The sequence below is a fragment of the Urocitellus parryii genome, chromosome 3, assembly GCF_045843805.1.
Source record: "Urocitellus parryii isolate mUroPar1 chromosome 3, mUroPar1.hap1, whole genome shotgun sequence".
Lineage (NCBI taxonomy): Eukaryota > Metazoa > Chordata > Mammalia > Rodentia > Sciuridae > Urocitellus > Urocitellus parryii.
In genome coordinates, this window is record NC_135533.1 from 182,586,848 (window position 1) to 182,608,644 (window position 21,797).

At 39.7% G+C, this 21,797-nt stretch overlaps 1 protein-coding gene across 4 annotated transcripts in view; it reads right to left on the reverse strand.

Moving 5' to 3' along the window:
• Thrb (thyroid hormone receptor beta) overlaps nt 1-21,797 on the reverse strand; it is a 366,489-nt gene that overhangs the window by 197,718 nt on the left and 146,974 nt on the right. For all 4 annotated transcript variants that reach the window (XM_026405351.2, XM_026405356.2, XM_026405343.2 and 1 more), the window contains exon 2: nt 16,502-16,572. The gene's annotated coding sequence lies outside the window, so the exon portion shown is untranslated. The remainder of the gene's footprint in view (nt 1-16,501; nt 16,573-21,797) is intronic.

A 21,797-nucleotide genomic window follows, 5' to 3' on the forward strand; every position in this document is an offset into this window, starting at 1 on the left:
TATGGTAAACTCAACACGCTCAAACAACTCGGGGCATGGATGCCCCTGCCCAGGTGGTCAGACCTGTAACATAACAGCCTTTCTGGAATGGGTGAACATGTCAACTGAATTCTTACGGGATTTTAGCAACAGAGGCCCTCTCAGAGTCATACACCTTGAATCAAGTCATCTCTTTGAGGCAACACCTCTTTAAAACTCATTTAATAATTGATGCCAGGCATGGTGGAGCAGGCCTATAACCCCAGCAACTTGGGTAGCTGAGATAGAAGGATTGCAAGTTCGGGACCAGACTCATCAACCTAGCAAGACTCTATCTCAAAATAAGTAAATAAGTAAATAAATAAATAAATAAATAAATAGGATTGGGAATGAGGCTCAGTAGTACAGAATCCCTGGGTTCAATCCCTAGTAACCCCCACCAAAAAAAAAGTCATTTAATAATTGAATAAAGTTAGAACGTTCTGAGGAGTGTAAGCATAATAAAACAGAAGCGGGTAATAAAGTCTTTCTGAAAAGCTTTGCAGCAATGTAAAAATCAGAGAGGATTAGAAACCTCAGATCCTTAAAGCCTACCTGTGTTTACCATACCTGCTCAAGGAATGATTCTTCAGGAAAACACTCTTCTTAACATCAAACAGGGCTTGGGCCCCCAACCAGGTTGCACCTGACCTACTACATGGGGACCTGGAGAATTCCCTTTGCTCTTTCAGTGTTTCTCAGCTGAATGTTACAGCATTTGAGGAAGGACAAATCTTTGGGTGAGGACTGTGCCTTATACTGAATGTCTTTCGATTTGGAAAGATGTCATTTGTCTTTTATACAAATCATGTAAAGTTTTCATTTTAAATAATCTGTGTAAATCAAAATGGTCAATTTTTTTTTAAAAGTGGGGGACTGGTGATAAAATTATGGCAGTTTGTGATGATCTGAGCCCAAACTGGGTTTCTAGAACTTTACAACTCTCCCTTTACAACCCCCCCAAAATAAAAAAAACTATGTAGGTTTGTACACTAATGTGGATTTTTTTTTTCTGGGAGGAGAGTCCACAGTTTTCATCAGATTCCCCTAAAGGATCATGAGGACAAAACATTGGGAACAATTGTCTTGGTGTCAGAGCTATGCCATAAGCCACCATATGGTGATTGAACACTTGACACATGGCTAGTTTGAAGTGAGATATGCTATAAGTGTACCATACCAGATCTTGAAGGCTTGATGTGAGAAATGCAAAATATTAAAAATTTGTATACTGATTGCTTGATGTAATGGTACTTTGGAAATGGAGTTACATAAAATGTAGTTTTAAACTTGCTTTTCTTTGTTAAGGTGGTTACTATAAACTCGAATATTACATTTTGTGACTTGAATTTGTGGCTCATGTTATGTAGTTAGTGGACCGCACTGAGTGATAGTATGTGGCCAAGAAAAATATTCTCAGATGTCCATAAAATTACTATTCTGAATACATTTTAAAGCAAGTTTATAAAGGAAGAAACTGGAGAAGAATTTGGAGGAAAAAAAAATCAACTTTTATAAGATACTGATTTGGGGGAAACAATAATAAAGGTATAAATTTCACTTCGTTTCCTTAATTACTTTATCCAGGAAAATGAGCCAGTAGTGAAAGCTTAAGCCCATTTACCTTTCCAAAACTATGTTTCCATAGGTTCAAGTGGAGAAAAGAGTAATTTTTAAAAAGTCCCTAGGAAAAGTAGGTAGGAGTTAAGCATAGTTTCTTTTCCCCTGAAACAAATCAACATCCACTTTATTGTATTTGCCTTGAGCCACGCCCAGCTTCCCCCACCTCTATTTGATGACCCTGAATAGGGGCAATTAAGTCTCTAAAGTCTTTCTTCTTTTCTTTTAGGGACCTCCAGAAGCTCTAAACTGTCTTTGGGTCTGAGGTCTTGGGGCATACCAATCTCTCTTCAGCTCTTCCCTTTGAACAAAAAAGCTGATTGCTTCAGGGGATACTTGCCCAGGAGCACTGGAATATTATCATGAGCACTTTTTTTTTTTTCATTGTTACTATCAAGATTCTGACCCTCCTGGAACATTCTACTGAAAGTCATTTCTTGTTACAAGAGTTGGTTATAGGAGTCTCTTCTGTGGCTGAACAATACGAGGGTACAGCCTCATGTTCATTTTATTACATAGTCCTGCATCTCAATCTTTTACAGAAAAGATTAAAGCCTTAGCTCCATCTCCCCTCCCCAACATCCTGCTACCTCTTGCAAGTGGCAAAGACTGAGTGCTAGTAAATGGCCAGTCCCAGATTGGTACAGGAACTCTAGAGTGAATTCAGCTACAAGTGATTTTTTTTTCTCATGAGCCTTACATTCTTGCCCACTTATCTTCCATTACTCCACTCTTTGCTCTCCCCAAATTTAAAAAAAGTAGCTCTACTGGTGTCCAGGGTTTCCAAGTAATGATGTCAGACAAGCTTTAAGTGGCTCACAGAGAAATTACCCTCATGGTTTCCTCAATGAATTGACTTGTTCTAACACACTTCAGGCAACCACAGCTCCTAAAAACCTCTTCTCTTTTTGCTTCCTGGGAGTGGCATTTCTACCCTTTAAAATGGCAACTGCCCCCCAAGCCAAGCAAGACAGGAGCTCTGTTAATGACTGTTGTGTTTTTTTGAAGATTCTTAGGGCAGCAACAACAGGACATGATGCAAAAATATCTGTGGGGCACAGGGGCATTGAGTACTGGCTCAGGAATCTCCAATGTTACTGTGCATAAATTCACCTGGAGATCTTGTAAGTGCAGGTTCTGATATATCCGACTGAGGTGTGTCCTGAGATTCTGCGTTTCTATTAGCTCCAGGTGGTACCAATGTTACTGGCCACTAAAAACACTTTGAGTGACTAGTGAAGGAGATCTCTAAGGACCCTTCCCTCTCCAGAAGTCTCTGATTCTATGTGGCCAGAAACACTGATGGTTGGCATAAACTAGTACAGATGCTCCCCAGGATCTCTGCTAGAAGACTCTGGAAGTCTTAGAAATGTAACTAAATAGGAAGATTTAGAAATTAAGTCTGAGAGCTTACCCCCAAACCATTTAGATCTTGTAATAGCACCTTGTTATCTACCAGTTGTTTCCAATGTCCATCTAGATACTTGTTTTCCACGGGATCTGCACAAAAGAGACCCCTTCACATCTGAGCTTGCTCTGGGATAATGTTGGGTATGAAACGGATCCTAAGTTTATTCAGTCACTTGCTACATAAAGCAGCTATTTTCAAATGGAAGGATTTTGCTAAATAAGTATTTACCACCTAATTTATTTGTCCTGAAAATACTATAATGATTCCCTGTAAGTTTTACTAAAAGTAGTACTTATCTCTTTCAATCCATAGCTAATTATAGGGGGAAAACTTCATGTATTATGATAAATACAAACATTTATAGATCCTTCCATCACACCAATTATTTTTCAATTCTAAGTAAATAAGTCTGTAGTCATGTATTTGATACGGATACTCAAATCATTGGACATATTATCTAACTTAATTAGCACTGGATTCTAAAAAAAAAAAGATAAGGTATACCAAGTGGAAGTCAAGTGAAGCTTTTATGTGATTTTTTAAAATATATGACTGCTGCCTATGAAGATGATTTGCACCAAATGAATCGAGTTTTGTTGGCACCAAACACTGTGGCAGGTGTTGGCAGTTGGGGGGTGAGGGGTAGGAAGATGAATAATACAGGTGGCTTTACCAAGGCTCAACTGAGTGGGGAAGACAGGCACCCAGCAATGTACTTACAAAAGAAGATGACCACAACAGAGACATCTATAAAATACAATGCAGAGGCAGGCTGGAACCACTTCTGGCTGATTGTGTTGGTCTCTGAGCCTAACACAGTCTGTCCCCTTATACAGTCTAAAATTTGGGGGAAATATAAGCATTATATAGGCCCTACCCTAAACCTCCTGGTTAAGAATTAGCATCTTTAACAAGATTCTCTGGTGGCTTGTATGAGCATTAACATTTGAGAAGGCTAGGCACAGTGGTTCATGCTTGTAATCCCAATGGCTTGGGAGGCTGAGGCAGGAGGATTTCGAGTTCAAAGGCAGCCTCAGCAACTTAGTGAGGCCTTAAGCAACTCAGCAAGATCCCATCTCTAAATAAAATACAAAAAAGGGCTGGGGATGTGGCTCAGTGGTTGAGTGCCCTTGAGTTCAATCCCTGGTACAAAACAAAACAAAAACCTTGAGAGGCAGTGCTCCAAACCAACAGAGGATGCTACATCTGGTGATGAAGACCCCCATTCCACCCTGGCCTGGGCCCCCCTTCTGAAAGATTTCTGTGATCCTCCCAGCCATCTTGGATACCACCCCTGTGGGCACCTGATTTGCCTGCTTCACTCCACACTGACTGTGGTCAAAGGTACATCCTTTCTATAACAGATGTAGTAACCTTCTTAGCTTCCTTACTGCAGATCTGAAGGGGTCAGGACTAGGAATCACTTTACAGCCTTCTGTGTTTTCTCTGGGGCTTTGTCTTTGTCCTTCCCTTTCCCCTTCCTACCTTTCCTTCCTTTCTTCCTTCCTCTCTCCTTTCTCCTCTGAAGTAATAACCTAAACCTCCCTTGTTACTAGCAGAAGAGTCTCACGTTCACTCAGAACCATTGGAAATTTATCCTTTGACCTCCAAGCACATCAATCCAATCATTAACATGCTCGGTTCCCTTTTGTAGGGGAATTCTGTTGCTAGTTCTTGGAGATGTCATTTGCCCATCTTGTCAGTATTGCTTCTTCTCCTCCAACATCTTTTATTTTGAAATATAGCACACATGTAGAAAATGTGCATTGACTCCTTCCACTTCTGCTCTTTTTGAATTTTAGTGGGGAAACAGTTGATTTTCATTAATAACATACTAAATAAAAATGACCATCACTCATAGCCCACAGATCTCAGATAGAAAAGAACCACTGAGGCCAAACTTAACACAGGAAAAAGAAAGGTCCATATAACCTGTTGGTTGCTAAGTAGGGTGTGCTGGACTGCCTATTTCTTAATCCTGATCACCAGAAAATCAAAATAGGTGAATGCTTACAATAAGCATATCCCAATGTTGTGTCTATTTTACTGCATAATGTGTCTTACACTATTTAAAATTAAAAGGGAGATAAAAAATATGTGCGATAGTGTTTTGGATTAAATGGGAACATCTGGATACAGTGACTAAAATGGATCATTTTAGCAGGGCCCATGTAGTAAGGTCCTGTCTCTTCAGACTGTGGATTTATCTCCTGCTTCTGGCTATCATCTAATAATAAGAAGCAGTGTAAGAGAATGGTTGGTGACTATGTTTTCTCTGGGGCTTTGCCAAATATGTGTTATAAGATGAATTTGTTATTTATTAATCATGCTCACAAAAAAATTCATTGAGAGATAAAGGTTAAGTTTGCCAAAACATGGTGGTAAGCTCATCGCTGCCATCTGCCCTCTGTTAGCATCCATCACTAGTGGTTGGCATGATACACCTACCACATGAAATGCTTCTTCTCAAAGGAAGAAAAACAGAACTGAAAAAAAAAAAAGACAAGTGGTTGGGCCACCCTCATATAGTTGTAAATGGTTTTAAAGGGGCAGAGAGCTGTCTCAGGGTCTTTGGATGATCTTTTTAAATCTGACCACGACTGCTAGATTTTCCTCACTGGTTAATTTTGACTCTGAAGCTATGCTATGATGTCAAATGTTCAAAGTGGGAATAAAAAATGTTCAGACATGTTTTAAAGAATAAGACAGCAAAAGTCCAGAAATAAGGCACTCATGGCCTACAACAGCAGCAAATAACAACATGGAAAATAAAATGACTGCTAAATGCTATGAATAGGATTTTGTGTTAATCACCCTTTCTTTCCTTCTATAAAAGTCAAATTCTTCTTATTTTCTAGATTTGATACAGAGTCTAATCCCCTCAGTAAAGGTTTCACAGACCACTTCAATCCACCACCATCTCTTTCTCTTCTTAACATCTTGAATACGTTGTATCTGCTCCATTCACTTTGAATTGCCCAAAACACAACTAACAATGAAAAACTTGAACTGTTATTCATCTTTTTATGTGTATATGTATCTTGATCCACTAAATTAATTCGAAGTTCCTTCAGGGAAGTATAACCGGTTGTACTTTTTGCCCTTCCTATTGGCACAGAGTTTTGCATAGTAAAAATCTTAATAAATATTTATATGACAACATGTTTTCCCGAAGGGATCTGGTAACGAGCTGCTCTACTTATTACTAACAGGAAGCATAGTCACAAACCAGAAAATGTTGGCTTTGGCATGGCCTCCTCACATTTCAAGTCAAAGCTTTCTGATCATTAGTGTGGTGCTCTCAAATCTTTGCCACGGAGAGCATCAGGAAATCAGTCAGCACAACACAGGCATCAACAAAGGCAAAGATGTGTGTTTAACATAAGCTGGGTACTTAGAGCATTTGTGAAAGAGTTGAACATTTTTGGATAAAATAAAAAATTTTATTTATTTTTTTATCCAAGTAAATGCAAGGGGACTATTCCTCATTCCCCTGCTTCTAATGGGCTCCTTTAAGACTTAAGAAATCTGAATTTTGCTCCTAGTGCAACCAGAGACTTTCTGAAAGACTGTTGGCAAATGCTAATGGAAAGGGTTTTAAAACAGTCATCAGAGATAATGAAACAGACTAGACAGGTTCTAATTAGATCCTTCTGTGTAAATTTAATGTAGGATGTTTAGAAAGTAGCCTCATAAATTAATTGGGGAATTAGACCAATTTAAAAAAATGAGAAGATATGGACAATTAGGGAGAAAAATATCTAGTTAAGTCTCATGTCATACTACATATTTTAATAAATACTGTATAACTCAAAGAGTAACTATTTTAAGGAAACCTAAAACAGAAACTTAAAATACAACTGAATAACCGATTTCTAAATGGAATATTTAAGTATAAAACAATGAAAGGAAATCACAAAGGAAAAACGAATACATTTTTACAGATTAAATTTTGAAATTCTTGGATAATGGATAAGAATGTAAAAACACTCCCTTCATTCAACAGACATGTACTGAACACCTACCATATATTAGGCATAATTCTAGGTGCTTGAGATGTCCCTGGAAACAGGATGGTCTCCCACATCCCTGTTATCAAAGGGGCTACATTATAGTAGACAGATATTGATAACAAGGTTGGCTGTGGTGATGCATGCCCATAGTTCCTGCTACTGGGGAGGCTGAGGCAGGAGGGCCACTTGAGCCTTTACCAGCCTGGGTAACATAAAGAGACCTGTTCTAAAAAAAATAAAGACTGTGACAACAGAATAAACATCTTGTACATGAAAAGGTAAGAAGTGTTATATGGGGAAAAGAAAGGTAGAGGAATGAAGGGGATCAGGTTTGCCAAGGGCTGTGCTTGATGGAAAGTTGAAATATTAAATAGGGTGGTCAGGGAAGAAGACCTCCATGAGAGGATTCAATTTGAATCAAAACTTGCAAGAGGAGGAGGTACCATGGAGGGTACCTGAGAACATTCCAGGCAGAGAGAAGAGTCACCTGCTGCTTGAGCAAAGACAAATAAGAAATTGGAAAAACATATTTTCAAAGAATAAGATGGGAAAGAGAGAATAAATATAATAAATGTAGCAGAGAAAAAAAAGTTATGAAAATCAATTTAGAAAGTCAATCAATGTCCCATAGAAAATGGGCACAGATAATCATCCTTGGGTAAAGAGAAATGCATGTGATGGACACTCATCAAAAATGCACAAAGGAAAGCAACCTTTCTCTGTGGTATCCAATGTGTGAAGACAAGAGACTGTGGCTAAAGCTGAAGGGAGAGGAATGCTCTTCTAAGCTACTAAATAAAGCAAGAGAAAAATGACATGAACTTTTGTTGAATAATTTGATTATATTTTCCAATAGCCTTTGTTTTAGAAATTTCCATACGTCTTATGGAAATGATCAGAAATTAAGGTGACATTTATGTCTCTCTACTGCAGCATTATTTATAATGATATATAAGCGATTAATACCTGGGTATTGTCCGAATTGAAGTCTCCAGGTCAGGATATTACCTGTGAGCAGTTGATGCCTCCACATGAATGTTCCAAAAATACCTCAAACTCTGCATGTGCAAAGCTAGTCTCATTCTCCAGCGCCTCTTCCAGCCCTTAGGTCTCCTCTTGTCCTTCCCAAGATCAGAGACTAGCACCAACATACACCCATTGCTTAAGACACAAATTGCTTAAAGTTGTCTTTGATGGCTTCTCTCTTGCTTCCTGCTTTTTAATCAACCCTTGGGTTTAATCAACCCTTTTGTCAATTCTAACTTTTGTCCCATTTACTGAATCCATCCCTTCTTCTCCAGAACTGCGTAAGCTCAGCCCTCATCATTTTGCATGGGTGCTAATGAGACAGTTTACCTGGCTGGCTGTGGCCAATTTTACCTCCAGCCCATCTGTCTTGCCCTGGCCATAGGACTCTTGAATGTATAAAACTGGATTGAATCATTTAAGATTTTTTAAAATGGTCCCTTAGTGCTGTTCGAATCAAGATTCAAGCATTTTTCTGATCTGACTCCTGACAGCCATCCCTTGTCCTGCCAGCCTGAATTCTCAACAATATTATTACAGGTTACATATCCTGCTTCTGTGTTTGCAAAAGTTATTTCCTTTGCCTGCTCCCTCTCTGTTCCCTATATAACTTTTCTTCATCTCTTCAGACTCAATTAAGAACTCTCATCATCCAGGAAGCCTTTCCTGACTCTGCTCCCAATTCGTACCCAGGCTCAGAGGTCCTGTTCATCTCTCAACATCATGCACAGTCACATGCATGCATAATACTGTTGTGCAAACATTTTTTTTTTTTTGGCTTCCAGAACTGTCCTGACTGGCTGAGCTGCAGGGTTCCACTGGGGGCACCATTCATACAGTGTCCAACCTGCACAGCTACATGGGGGAAGTTCTGCTTCCTTTCCATCAGAAAGAGGTCATCCTCGTACCTTTATGTAAAATACCTGGTCTAGATCAAGTGTGGAAGTCGATACTTAGTTACAAAGTAAATAATTGTTTAATGAATGGAAGAGTGATCAGTCAGCCAAATTCTACTTTTCTTGATGAAAAATTCTCCTAGATTAGTGGTTCCCAAAGTATGGTTCATGGATTAGCAATATCTACATCACTGGGGAACTTGTTAAAATGCAGATTCTCAGCCCCCACCCTAGACCTACTGAATCAGAAACTTTGGGGGTAGAACCCAGGAAACTGTTTTAACAAGCACTCTAGATGATATTAATACATGTTTATCTTTGAGAAACACTATCTTTGACTGCTCAAAACTAAAAGCAATGATTTCATTTAAAGGAATCAGCTAACTTTGCTTGTAAGAAGAGCGTTCTTAAAAACTATTTGTTTTAGTTGTAGATGGGCACAATATCTTTATTTATTTATTTTTATGTGAAGGATCAAAATCATCGAATCACATGTGCGAGGCAGGCGCTCTACCACCGAGCTACAGCCCCAGCCCCAAGAAGGGCATTTGCTTAATTAAAAAAAATGGTAAATTATGAAACAGCTCATATCTTTAAAGGGTATATAAAACAGCCGCATGCAGTGACACATGCCTGTAATCCCAGCAGCTCAGGAGACTGAGATAGGAGGATTGCAAGTTTAAGGTCAGCCTCAGCAAGTAAGCCAAGTCCTAAGCAACTTAGGGAGACTCTGTTTTTAAAGCAGGGGTTGGGGAGACTGGGGATGTAGCAGGGTGGTAAATTGCCCCTGGGTTAAATCCCTAGTACAAAAAAAAGGTATGTAAAACAATATTATAGACACTCATGTACCCACATTCAGATGTGCTCTATTTACTTCGTCTTCCAATAAGAAGTAAAAGCATATCAAATTGCTAATGACCTATCTTCACTACCCCCTGCACTAAGCTAACCACTGTTTTACAGTTGGTGTGTATTTTTCCCATCCTTGTCTTTATACTTTTAATATGTAAGCGTATAGGCATTTATTTTTAATGAGAGACCCGTGCAGGATGTTACAGAAGAAATCACAACACTTGCCTCAGCAAGCTGAATAGGAAGCCACCTGAAGTAGCAGGCAGCCAAGGCAACCAACCAAACCTGCCCCCCTCTAGCACTGGGTAGAAAAACACAGGACTCACATTAGTTTTGCAAAATGCAATCAGATGGGGTTAAAATCAGAAATCCAATTATTCCATTGTAGCTGATGACAAAAACTAAAATGAAAAATCATTTTTGCCTTTTAGCCAAGGATGTCAAACACACAGAACTGACAGTTTGCACTGACCAACTTGGTCAATTTTGCCTAGTCCTGTGGATCATGCATACTTGGGGTGTGGGCTTATACAGATATGGCATGTGCTCTGGACACAGGGAATCTACAAACAGTTGTGTTGGGGGCTCTGGCTCCATCCTGTGAAAATAAAAAATGGACCCGCTTTTTGTCAGCTGTAAATGACAAGACATTACCTGCTGCCCTTTGGCTTAACTGAAGGGATATGATGATTATTTGGGGTTAATTTTTTTGCTACTTGGGAGCCCATAATTAAAAATTTATGAAAATATAATGATCAAACTCCTGAATCTATTTCTCCTAAAAGGGAAGGAAGGAAAGAAGGAAGAAAGGAAGGAAGGAAGGAAGGAAGGAAGGAAGGAAGGAAGGAAGGAAGGAAGGAGGAAGGAAATAAAGTAGAAAGGAAAAAAACCTAGAAACTTAATAACTGGTTCCTCCCCCATCCTGACTTTCCCACGTCTTCTTGCTTGGCTCCTTATGATGATTTTGTAGTTATCATTACAACTCCTCTTCCTTCTATTTCCTTTAAAAGTCTGTAATTTTGCCTCTTTTCTGTTTTGCTTCCTTCTCTCAGGTGATTATTTTGGATGTTAAAGTCTGAAGATCATTGCTTTTAGTGGTATGGAGACCTAGGAAAGTTTTATATTGCTTTCGATATATGTGTGTATTTATTGAGGCATTATTTAGACATTGCTGATGGACTGCACCATTAACTCCTGACAATTTTCTGCATAGAAAAACACAATACAACTTTTCTTTTTTTTGTTTATTCCTATCCTCTTCCCTAGAAGCTTAGTTGATGTCTGTCCTGGGGTGCCCTCCATGTACATGCATATGTGTATGAACATGCAGATCCCCCCCCTACATGTATGTGCTTGAATATATTCATGTTTAAACATAGTTTTAAATTAAACAGCTAATTGGTGAACACATTTCTCCATGGTCACTTCATTCTTCACTAATTCCATCACATTTATTGTCCCCTGTCCCTGATACCACTTTACTAATAATACAAAGTTTCTCACCATGAAGTGGAGTCCTCAAACGTATCTTTTATTGCTCCTTCCACACTTTTTTTTTTGTTTATCCAGCATGCACCTGGCTAGAAGGTAAGTCTATCTACAGATCTTGGGACTACCAATCTTCAGATAAGATCTGTCACCTTGATCTTCTCCATATCAGACGCTGCCTCCACATGTTTCTTCCTAACCAGATTCCACTTTCACCTTGGGTGGAAAGGTACTCAGTAGCATTTTCCAGCTTCTCTTGTACCATGGAGTCAGCCAACGAGATAATAGGTAGAAATTGTGAGAGAGAATTCTAAAAAGGTCCTCTACAGTGGAAACACATAGCTGATAATGGGTACCTTTTATCTCCCTGTTCCCATTTTTTTTTGCCTAGAATTTATATGCAAGGGCTAGAGCTCCCGTAACTATCTTGAACCAAAAAAGAACCTTGAGAATAAAGCCACATGCCAAGACTAAGCAATTCAGCAATTCAGCAAGAAAGAAGTCTGAGTGCTGGATGATCATAGAATCATGCCTCCTGATCTGGAGAGAAAAAGAGGCTTTTGAGTGTGTTTAAGTCATTGTTTATGGTTTTCTATTATGGAAGGCTCTAATATTTATTCTCTTCATAAATTTAGCTATTTTCCAGATATATATGATATGTTAATTAGTTTCAATCCACTGCTCCTCTTCTTATAAATGGTGGCTTACAGATGGGCCGATGATCTCAGATAACACCCAACACGATGAAGGTTTAGACATTCATTGCTCCATTTCCCCCTCAGTTTTCCTGCCCAGAAACTGAGAATAAAAATGATATGCACATCAAAGTGTTTGCTATTTTTTGGCCAGACTGATTTTTTTTAAAACTGTTACTAACTCAATGGTACCAATAGAGAAAATAGGAGACAGGAAAAGGAGATGAAACTCAAACCAGGATATTTTCCCAGTTGTGAAAAGTCCTTCCCAGTTGCTTCTTATAAACATTAGTGGGAAAAATGTCAATAAGTTGAACTTTAATTATTGCCATTTAACCCTCATTCCCATGCTCAGGAATAGCTGAAATCTGACTACACATGTTGCATTATGCACAAGAAAAAAGAAGGAAAGAAAGAAAGAGAGGAAAAAGACATTTTGAGAACACTGGCTCCAGGAGGACCTCTTGCCCACAGTCACTGGAATGGAGAAGACAATTACTGCCTTGGTATTTTCCATTTGGTTAAGTTGACTCCCAATGACGTGAAACACGTCCTTTCAAATGGAATTTTTTAAAAAAAGGAAGTTCTGCTCAAATTCTTATATTAGGTAATTTAATTTCACTTCTGCTCTTATGCACATTAAAATAAACTGGTTGGAGAAAACTCTTGCTAAATTAAATTTGATTTGATTAGGAAATTTGTGTCACATGCAGGCAAAACATGGTATGTGTGGGTTAAAAATGTCCTGATTATAGGAAAAAAAATCATTTTAGCAGATGAGTCAGTTCTGCCATCGCATCATTAGGGAATTAAACTTGTGTTCATGTGGATCTGTGTTGGGGGTGAGCAAGGGCTTTGGCTTTTTGTTGGGAAATCACTCAAGCAGTAGACAGTTTGTCTTTTCTGAAGAAAAGTAACAGCCTCAAAGGCTGGAATATTTGAGTACCTTCAAATCCTTCCTGCTCTGGCTCCATATGACTCTTTCTTGCTACTTCCTACCAATGTCACCATTTCCTTTTCAAAAACCAGTTTCTTTGCTCTGCCAGCCTCAACAGGCACTGAAAGGGAGGGTTGGCTTCTGAGTCTCCTCTGCCCTGCTCTCTGTCCTTAGCTGAATTTCAACCAAAATAATTATCTTCCATTTTATTGCCTGGCTTCTAGAATAAATGGGAGAATTTAAATAAGGTCCCTTCGAAGTTTTTCAGGGAGATGGAAGGTGCTTGTTAGAGAGAGTCAAACCCCTTATGGCAAGGAGCTAGGTCAAAGGGCAACTATTTGATGGTACTTGATATTTGCCCCAAACACAATGAATCCAAGATGGCCCATTTTCTAGGTTTCAGTGAAGGCCTGTCTTTTACCCCCAGCCACCAGAAATTCTGCTCTGGTAAGACACATGAGAGGAATATTACATTTTATAGTTCACTGAAAAAACACTCAGATGTGTAGGAGCAAATTGAAACATTAGGAAGAATTTCTGGAGCATTATTAATAGTACTTGTCAAAGGAAAGCATGACCGAAACGAGGTTTATATCTGTGAAACAGAGATTACTGGACAATATTCAATCCTAAATTACAGAAAAGCATCTTCTGGAACTCCAGGGACCTGGTCCCACTATGGCATCTCATTTCTCTGGCAATGATCAGGTGGCATTGGATGGAAGCCACCCATCGCCATTTATACACTCAGCACCTCCAGAGGGCGCCGAGCGTATTTTGATCTTGGCTCTTATTCACAATATTTCTGATTAAATTCAAAGTTCTGGAAAGAGGCTGAGAAGGGATTTTTCTTTTGGGGGAGGTGTAGTTGGCACTAAGACTATCCATCACTCTGAGGCTCACTCAGGATCATCATGATCCTGCAGAATTGTCCTAACGGTGCCAGGCCTGGACTCACACTGCGATGGTTTAGATGTGAGGTGTCCCCACACAGCTCCTGTGTCAATGGAGAACTGTTCAGGGGTGAAATGATTAGATTATGTGCATCACGACCTGATAAATGGACTAAGTCATTTTATGGGCTAATAATTTGGAAGGACTACTGCACTGGGTGGTAACTGTACACGGGTGGGGCATGACTGGAGGAAGTGGGTGTCAGGGGGCACGCCCTTAGGGATAATGTCTTGTGACTCCAGCTCCTCCTTCTCTCTGATTCCTGGCTACCATGAGGTGAGCAGCTTCCTCTGCCACTTGATTCTGCCATGTGGCTCTGGCTCACCTTGGGCCTGGAGTGATGGAGTTGGTGGACCATGGACTGAACCTTGAAACCTATAAGTTCAAAATAAACTCTGCCTCCTCTAAGTTGTTCTTGTTGGGTATTTGTGGCACAGCAACAAAACGAAAAGCTGACTCATGTACATGTCTATCAGCATGGATTAGAAGGAGAAAGCCTAATTCTTAAAGTTTTATCATTCCATATCATTTGGCTGACTAAGGAAATACTATAAACCAGAATGGAAATGTAATATGTGTAATATACGTCACATGTGTTTACTTGTGGATCCCTTTATATAGATAGGATTTGATAGAGAGGCACCAATATCTAAACCAATAAAATTGTCCTCACCCCAAAGCACTCTTGGCAGTGGAGAAAAAAGTCACAGAGTCACTAAAACTCAGAGGACCCCATCTTGAAAATGGTGCCTCTGTAAGGATCCTGGAACTTTGGCTTCTGTGGCTGTAGAATCAAGGGTTGTAATCAGGACCACTCCCCAAACTCCCATGGAGCACACCTGAACCATGTTACAGGTCGGGACACTCCAAAGCGTATTCAGTGATTCACTGTGTGAAATTATCTGAGAAAAAAATTTTCCCCTGTCTTTGTGATTATTGGACAAAGAAAATACTGGAAGAACAACAGCATAGTCTCTGATTTTCAGAAATTTTATATAATGATCTTAGACCCGACTCAATAAATAGCCCAAATAGCTTTAAGAAAATTGATCACAGTCAATTTCTGGAGACAATATTTCCATTAACTAAATGTCTAGTTTATTTTTTGCTTTACGTTCCCTCTTTGTTTTTATTGTTAATGGAAGTATAATTTACATAGATTAAAATGCACAGATGGGTCTTGATAAACGACATGCAACCCACACTTGTATAAAGATATACATTTCCATCATTCCAGAAAATTCCCCTGTGCTTCTTATCCATCAATCCCCTTTTCCCTCCCAAGGTAACCACTGTTTTGATTGCTATCGCCATTCATTGGTTATGCCTTTTCTAGAACTATGTAAAATTGATTCGTAGGCTGTGCACTCTTTTGGACCTAATGCCTCATGTTTTGAGTATCTACAGAAAACTCTCCTTAAATTCCTCATCTGTATATTAAGGGAACTACCCTGCAAATATGTGTGCAGCTATTCTGAGATGCCCTGGGTTTCCTGGTGGGGGTGGAGGACCACAGAAGTCACCTTGATTGGGGGTGGGATGAAGAAGGGGTTGAGGAGTGGAACTCTCCTATATATGAGAACCACGGGTCTCAAAGACTCTTAATGACTCCTTTTCCAGAATGTTCCATAAATCACCATTCGTGTTTTCTGATATGAGAACTGTGACTGGTCCCCTCCAGGGAGGGTTGGGAGGGTTGGAAGACAGAGGCAGCCAGACAGGGCCCCCCCCTCCCCGAGGGAGGGCCTGGGCACCAAGCACTGTAATATTAGTACTGGTTACAATCAGATAGCACCAGTCCAACCGAGGCGCCTAGACAATAGGCCAGAGGCCATGGGTGAGGGGAGGCACAAAGACAGCATTCAAAAGAGCCGATTCCGGCAGCCAGTGAGCATTTCTATAGACTCCACCAGGCCCTGGCCAAGCCTGGATGTTACCCTCCTGCCAGAAAGCCATTTTTTTTTTTTCATGGTGAGCTTTTAAACTGCTAAAAATAATAAACACAGAAAGGAAAGTGCTGACACAACCTTAAATGCAGAGACAAACTGAAACTGTGTTGTTCTAATAATGAAAACAAACTTGGGCTCCAAATTATAACCCCGAGTTCCAGCCGGCTGCCTGATGTTAATGCGCACCTCAAGAAGAAAAGAGAAGTCAGAGAATTTATCAGCAGAGAAAGAAGAATAGCGCTGCACAGGGGCTTAGCCCTCTCTGACTTGCTCTCACCAAATGGCTCATCTAATTCTTATGGTTTTTGTTTGTTTGTCTGTTTTAGCATTCTGTGATGGAATGAGGGAATAGATCCATGGGAGAGGACTGTTGTTGAAAAACAAGTGAAAAATCATACTACAGTGTTTTTTCCACTGTACTATGATTATTCTTTCCCTCAGTGAATTGCTACCCTTCCTTTTCTCTAATGCTTTTATTTTTCCAGGCCAATTAATGTTTTCTGTTTCTCCCAAATACCTACAGAGTTCACTATGTTACATAACAAGAGCAGCAATGCAACCAATCAGAAGACAGTTCCTGTAATGTACAAGAGTGTCAAAATCACAAATTTGCAAACAGCCAACTCAAGCCTGGCATCTGACCTTCTTCGTCATTCGATCACGTGTGGAACTTGGCACCACGCAGGTCAGCCGACGGGAGGGAAACCGCAGACCTGGAGAAAAGGAAACACAAGAAGATAAATATAAGTTGGTTTTCTTTTTTTTTTGTTGTTGTTGTTTTTAAAACTTTCCCAACATTTGATTAATCTGCAGCTGCTCTGATTTCGATGCTTAAATAGTTTCTGGTTTCAGAGCTGTCTCTGATTTTGAATAAATGCAAATTGACTTAAGATAAAAATCTCACTCTGAAGGGGACATGGTTTCAGGGAAAGGGACCTGAACACAAGGGCTGTAATCACATAGTATAGGCATGGGACAACTTCCCTGGCTCCCAAAGACCTATTTCTCTGGGGGAATTTCAGGAACAAGACCCATGAGTTTTGGATCCCAAGCCTGGGAAGATGACTGAAAGACAAATGTGAATTTCAAACCCATCAGGAATATTGTGCTCAAGTGGACCCAGCTTTATGTCAGAGGCTGGGTCATGGGCTAGGACTTGGGTAAAAGCTGCATCCCTGTCATGGCAGAGACACTGCTGGGTGGCACCTGTGGGCAGATCTATCAGGGCATATGTCAGGGGAGCCACCCAAGCTCCAAGCTATGGAGCCATCTAGATTTCGGGAATACCTCCCACAGACACAAACAAGATGACTGGGGCGGCCAAACAGATGTGGCATCCGTTCATGTGGCGGCAGATGTCTTTCGGTGTCTGTCTGTACTGCAAGTGAGAAACTGCTTTTCAACTGGGGCCCCGTGATTTTTGTAGTGTCTGTTAAGGTGAACTTAGAAATCATGGAAAACCTGAGGTCAGGAGAAAATCTGGGTTCCTACCACCCAGATTGGATCACTGTTAACATTTTTTTTTTTTTTTTGTAATTCCTGTTCTTTGTGTTCAATTAAGAAAAATAGAGCAGAGGTATAATCTCCTTGACCAGTCTACCCTAAGCCCAGTTCATAAATCTGTTTATACCTTTCCAGAACACTTTTTTTTTTTTTGCATTCACATACATATCTATGTTTCCAGGGCGATGAACAGTGTTTGTGTGTTTTTAATTACCTGTGTGATATGAATCTCTCTATATGTATCTCTCCATCTAGATTTGTGACTCCACATTATGCCTGTGAGCTTTAACCCTGATCATCTAGAGCAGCTCATTCCCTTTAACTGCTGAGTTGAATAAATATATACTTGGTTATTGTCTTTCCCCCCAACACCCATCGTTTATGGCACCATAAAAGCACTAGTTATATCATTAAAGTGATTGTTGGTTATGTGTGGGTGTGCTTATGCATGTGTGTATGTGCAGATTTTCTTTGCTACTCAACTCTGGGCTTCTAGGCAAGTGCTTTGCCACTGAGCTGCATCCCCAGCTCCACTCTGGGCTTCCTGAGGATGTCACCTTGCCTTGTGTTTAACTGTGACTCTGCCACATTATAACAGTGCAAAACACACACTCCAAATGTAGAAAGTCAATGCATATTTTTATTTTAAATTTACTGGCTTGTTATTAATTTTCTTCCATTTTAAACAATCTATAGGAAGATTCTGAAGTTGTATTTATCCCATTCCTTCAAGATTTCTATTCTTGTCATAAGCCTTCTAATCTGACACCTTCAACTTCCCTGTTTACTAGACCATCAGAAACCCTGATAGCATGAAGTTGAAGACCAAAACATTTAAAAGCATGCTCTCTCCTAAAAGCATGCTCAAAAGAGGAGATTAACAAACCAAGAAGTAGCTCATGTTTGTAATTGTTGTTATGACATTGTGCAAATTTTGAGTAAATATATATACCCTTACCCTGACATTAATGTCTAAGAATAAACAGTGCCTTTTGCATAAACACAACATATTTATGTGTATACATATACACACACATATATATATAAACATATTTGAAAGTATAAGTCTGATATAGACTTTGAAGAATATATATGAACTTGACCCCATGAAAACAAAATGAATTCTGATGTAATTAACAACAATAAGCATTAATATGTAACATGTATTCAGCAGTTTGTGGGCTGGGTTGTGCTACTTATTTCACTTCATTTCACAATTTAATCCTCATGATATGAGGTAGGTAAAATTATTTAAAATCCATTTTCCAGATGAGAAAAAAAGAGGCAGAGAAAGGTTAGACATTTTGTCCAAAGTCAAAACAGTGAACAAGAGCCTAGCAGGGATCTCACCCAGGCAGACTGATGTCATGGGCCTTGTGAAAACAGGCTCAGGTTTGAAAGACAAAACTGCTGAGAAGAAACTGAAAAACAGTGTCACTGAGGTGACTTCCAAATTTTGCTGTAATACAAACAGAGCATCTTTTTTCCACGATTTGTCTCTGAGAACAAATCGTATCAGAGCCCTTCAAAGAAGACAAATTCAGTGTGATTCCCCTTGTCATGAAATTTAAAGGAGCCAGGTCACATCCCAAGCCTTTCCAGCTTCAACATATCCATTTTAAATTTGTCTTCTCTTTAGAAAAAGAAGAAGCTGTGAATTCGCGCATGGCTCTCAGGAGACTGCCCAGTTTTATTTACATGAGTTTCAAGGCAAAAAATGAGAATCGCTCCCCTGGACAACTTTAGCTCAGAGCATGCGTTCATTACAGATTTTTAACTGGGGCACAAATATATTAACAGTGCAGTTATTTTGTAGTTTGAAAAGAATCTGTTTTGTAACAGATTCATATTTATATTTGGAAGACATTTATTTCTGGGCATGAAACAGTTCATTTTGGTAGGTCATCTGACCCGAGGTGAGGTTGGCACTAATTCCCATGGCTGCTCCCAATTAACGCAAATTGAAGGTTAAAGGATAAATAAAGTCCTTTTGACTTGGTTTATTAATCTGTTATTTATAAATGGCTCTTTATTTGGTCTATTTTGGGGGGAGAGAGCAGAAACTCTGGGCAAATGAAACTGCACAGAATAAACTGGCAAATACATAATGAGCATTTTATTGCAAAGTTTTAAAGGAGTTACATTTATATTGAATTTATTTCTACAGGGTTAATGACATGGCAAAAGTTCATTATATTCATCTTGAATCTGATGTCTGTAGCCTGAGATAGACTGAGTGGCATGAGTAGCTGACATTCCTTATCTGTGATGGTCCTGGGGATGGAACCCAATGCCTCCCACACACTAGGCAAGAACTCTACCACTCAGCTACAGCCCTAGTCTCTTTTGCTTGTTTTAAAAGGTCTTATACATTCTTTTAAAATTTTATCTTGACAGTTACATAGTATCTCCTTATATCATTAAATCAAAATCACACTTATTGAAGGCCAGTGAAGTCTTTCCTTTTGCTATTCCAAATAGGACTTCAGTGTATCACCATGCACAAGTGCCGGTTCTCACCCATAAGGTAATGTGTAGGACAAATCTGGAGAAATAGAATTGGCTATTTAATGAGTATGCACGCTTTTACATTTTGATTGATATTTATGAATTAGACTCCACAGAGGTTGTTTCAGTTTATATTCTGTGTCTGAAAGTCACTGTTTCCCCATACCTTTGATAACACAATATGTTATCCAACCTTATTCTTTATATTTGATAGCAGATAGTGAGTTTGAACTCACACATCTCTGGGGTAAATAAAGTTGAGAATCTTTTGATATCTTTAAAAGCCTTTGTTTTATTCTGTGAATTTATCTTCCACCTTTTCCTTCTTTCTTTCCTTCCTTCTGTCTTTCTCTCTATGATTTATCCATGTATATTTTTTCTGCTGGGTTGATGAATACTTTCTTATTGACAATGGTATACTGATGCCACAGACGCTAATTCTTTTGGTTTTGCTTGAGAAAGCTTTGTTAATGCAGGACAGATTTTTTTTTTTCTGTAGTTTGCCTTTTTGTTTTCTTTTTTAAAATTGTGGTAAGACACTTAACATGAGAGCTATCCTCTTAAAAGTTATTATTATTATTTTTTAAATCTACAACATAGCATTGTTAACACTAGGCCCAGTGCTTTATCCTTTTCCTTATCTACCTTTTATCATGTCACTGTAGTTCTGCCCCTGAAGAGGCTGAATATTTTTATGTGCTTTTGGATCCTGTTTTTGGTCATGTGACATGTTTTACCCTGTGGAATGTTGTCAGATATGCTGCATATATATATCAATTTGAAAAAGTAGTTGTTATGTGTGTTTCCCTGCTCTTCTGTGATTGCCATGAGAACATGCCTGAGCTCCCTGTCTCGGATGAGAAACACACAGGGTAGTTGGTTTGCATCAGTTGTCTCTGTCAGGTCACCCAGCTGACATACAGCTGACCACAGGTGTCTGAGTGAGTCCTGCTGGGTCTGGAAGAACCACTCAGCCAACCCTTAGACTTGTGGACTCTCACGAACACTAACTGTTTCAAACTTCTGAATTTTGGGGAAATTTGTCATTACCCTAAAGGAACCTCAGGTGATGTTATTATGCATTAGATAACTGCTACAGGACTCACCCCTGTGGCACTGAAAAAAGAGATGCCCAGATAGAAGTTGGTTTGGAATTAGGCAATAAAATTCAGCAAATGTCCTCCAAATGCCAACTTGGAAGTGTATTCCAAGTATAACTATAAGATGGTTTAAGCATTTAAATACAAGAAGCATAGGCATGCAATTGGTTATACAGGTGAAGGAAGGAGCAGGAGGCATAGGAACTCAGCAATGACAGGAAACCCCTAACTCTCAGTATAAGAAGGCAGATGTTGATACTGGAACCCTGTGTGCAGGGCCACCCAACAGAGCTTAATGGGCCTGGCCAGTAAGAGCTAGGGCCACAGAAGAGACATGACTATGTCTAATGCAGAGAATGGAGACATTCTGAGTTCCCCTTTGCTTCAGACCTGTTTTGTCCCTCCAAGGCCTTCCCATGATTAGACCCAGAGGAGGCACAGTCCCCAGGAGGCAGCGTCTCCGGAGAACAGGGCAAGTCAAGGAAGGATCTGGGAGCAAACAGGTGAAAATACGTTTGTGATAAGTGGCATGCTAGGATGTGCTCGGTGCTGAGTGCCACATTCATAAACACCCGAATTAAACACTGCGGTATGAGGGCTGGAAAGTTCTGGACAGAGAGAATAAGGGGAAGGAAGCTCAAGCCTCAGCAACAGAGGGGACCGTGCAGGAAACACTAAAAAGAAATGGCCTGTATTCTGGTTTGGCTACGAAGGCTGAGTACTTAGGAGGGGCAGACTGGGGTGGAGACTAGTGATGAGGCTACGAAGGCAGAAATGAGGCCATTCAGAAAAGCTTCAGAATGCTAATCCAAGAAGACTGGACTTTT